Genomic DNA, 2,637 nt, shown 5'->3' with positions numbered 1-2,637 from the left:
GCAGTGGTTGGCCAACCACGGCTCTAAAGCCACATGCAGCTCTTTGGCCCTTGAGTGTGGCTCTTCCACAAAATACCACGTGCGATTGAAACTTTGTGGCCCATGCGCAGAAGTCGGTTTTCGGAAAGGAGGCAGAAGAAACAAGTATACAAGACGAGTATGGATGGGAGAGTTGGAAGGGGGCGACCTCAGTGAACATACCTCAATCAGATTGAGGACATTTTTGGCAAAGGCCAGGTTAGGAGTACCCTAATTAAGTTAATAACAATGTACCTACCTATATAGTTTAAGTTTAAAAAATTTGGCTCTCAAAAGAAATTTCAGTCATTGTACTGTTGATATTTGGCTCTGTTGACTAATAAGTTTGCCGACTACTGTGCTAGGGGATAGATATGGCTGGGGAGAAGTCAGTGGAGAAAAAAGGAGACATATGTAATACAATATGTAATACTTTAAACAATAGGAATTAAAGAAATGTCATGCTTAATGATAAGAGATTAGAAGCACTTTCTTTAATGTCAGGGCTAAGAGAGGAATAGCTTCTTTTACTTGTACTATCCAACTTTTATTGTAGACAGTGTAATAAGACAAAAGGAAAAAAAACAGAAATATAAGGATTGCAAAAGATGAAATAAAATTTGTTTCAAATGATATTATCTATAAATAAATTAATCTAAGAAAATATTTGAATCATTACTAATATAAGTGTTCAAAAAGTTCCCTGAATTAAATCCCAGACTAACAAATTTATACATAGCATTCCCATGTACCAGCAATTAGATAATATAATGATTTCATCCTAAAATGTATCAAAATATCTAAAGTACTCAGATATAAATCTAACAAAACACATGCAAGATTTTTATGGAAAACATTCTTAAACTTGTGAGGTAAATGAGGGATACACACACACACACACACACACACACACACACACACACACCCCTACACCTTGCAAACACATTATTTATGAATGGATGGCAAAAATCAATATTATAGAGAAGTCAGTTTCACCGGATTAATCTAAAGGTCTGCTTTTCTAGCCCCTGGTCCAGAAGCAGATCGGGCAAAGACTCAAAGGCCCCAGAGATACACCTCTGCCTGCAGACTGATTGCTATTCTCAGTCCCTTACTGAGCCTCAGGCTGTAGACTATAGGAAGGCATAAACTCCATAAGGTGGGGTGAAAGGTTTTCCAACAGGGTGAGGCAATTGCTTCCCCTTCCATTCCCCCTGTCTGTGGGAGGCCAGCCAGCCCTTTTGCTGATGCTCTGGCCTAGGAGACCAGCTTAGGGTTTCGACCCCAAAGTTATCAGTAGGAGCCCCCACAGCTGAAATACCTCTCCAGAACTTCAGCTGCTGTCTGTGGGAGCCCAGCCAGCCCTTTTGCACCTCCACTCTTTCTACCAGATTCCATCTGGTCTCCACTTTCCATTCTTGGTTATGATGGTTCTCTCCAGCTAGTCTTCAGTTGATTATTCAGGATGGTTTTTCTATATTTTAGTTGTAATTCCATTTTGTTCCTGGGAGAGTGTCAGTGTAGCTTCCACTTACTCTGCAACCATTTGGAATCTCTTTGCATGATTACTGTATTTAATTTTTAAGTTATTTCATAACCCTATTGAGTGTGTTTTAAGTAACATGGCTTGAACGAACCACCCAGCTTCTGTGGAAGTGCCACACAAGAACATGAGATTTCTCATTACACACAATCCAACCTTAAACAGATTTATAGAGGAACTTAAGGAATATGGGGTTACTGCAATATATGAGTATGTGAAGCAATTTATGACACTACTCTTGTGGATCAAGAAGGGATCCATGTTCCTGATTGGCCTTTTGATGATGGTGCACCGCCATCCAACCAGACTGTTGATGACTGGTTAAGTCTTGTAAACATTAAGTTTTCTGGTCCTAGCCAGTTTGACTCAGGGGATAGGCCATCAGCCTGTGGACTGAAGGGTCCCGGGTTTGATTTTGGTCAAAGGCACTTGTCTGGGTTGCAGGCTCAATCCCCAGTGTGGGGTGTGCAGGAGGCAGCCAATCAATGATTTTCTCTCATCATTGATGTTTCCTATCTCTCTATCTCCCTCTTTGAAATCAATAAAAATATATTTTTTAAAAAATTAAATTTTGTGAAGAAACTGTATTGCTGTTCATTGTGTTGCAGGCCTTGAGCTCCAGTGCTTGTTGCTCTAGCATTAATCAAAGTTGGAATGAAATATGAAGATACAGTTTAGTTCATCAGACAAAATCAGCGTGGAGCTCTTAATAACAAGCAACTTTTGTATTTGGAGAAGTATCCTCCTAAAATGTGGTTGTGCTTCAAAGACTCCAATGGCCATAGAAATAACTGTTGCATTCAATAAAATGGGTGCTTGATGCCATTGCTTTGGAAGTGGAACTTGAGACAGGACCAAATTTGTCATACAGGCTAATGAAACTTCTACAGGAGTACTGAAAAGAAGTTTTATCAGGCCCAAGCTTGAGCGAATTTCAACCTCTATGTTTGGGTTATGATCCACCAATTTTGACACTTAGCAAATGATTCTTACTGTTCAGCATTTAAAAAGTGCTTATTATTTGTACCAATTGATTTTTACTGAAATCATGCAGTATTGAGTTATGTGTTTAAATC

At 39.3% G+C, this 2,637-nt stretch overlaps 1 pseudogene; it reads left to right on the top strand.

Annotated features, from left to right (window-relative positions):
- Window positions 1-1,640: 1,640 nt before the first annotated feature.
- LOC102768562 lies at window positions 1,641-2,368 on the top strand (annotated as a pseudogene).
- The last annotated feature ends 269 nt before the right edge of the window (window positions 2,369-2,637 follow it).

This window comes from Myotis davidii, unplaced genomic scaffold, assembly GCF_000327345.1.
Source record: "Myotis davidii unplaced genomic scaffold, ASM32734v1 scaffold10, whole genome shotgun sequence".
Taxonomy (NCBI): domain Eukaryota; kingdom Metazoa; phylum Chordata; class Mammalia; order Chiroptera; family Vespertilionidae; genus Myotis; species Myotis davidii.
The sequence above is the reverse complement of the archived record's forward strand: the minus strand, read 5'-3'. Positions and strand labels throughout refer to the sequence as shown.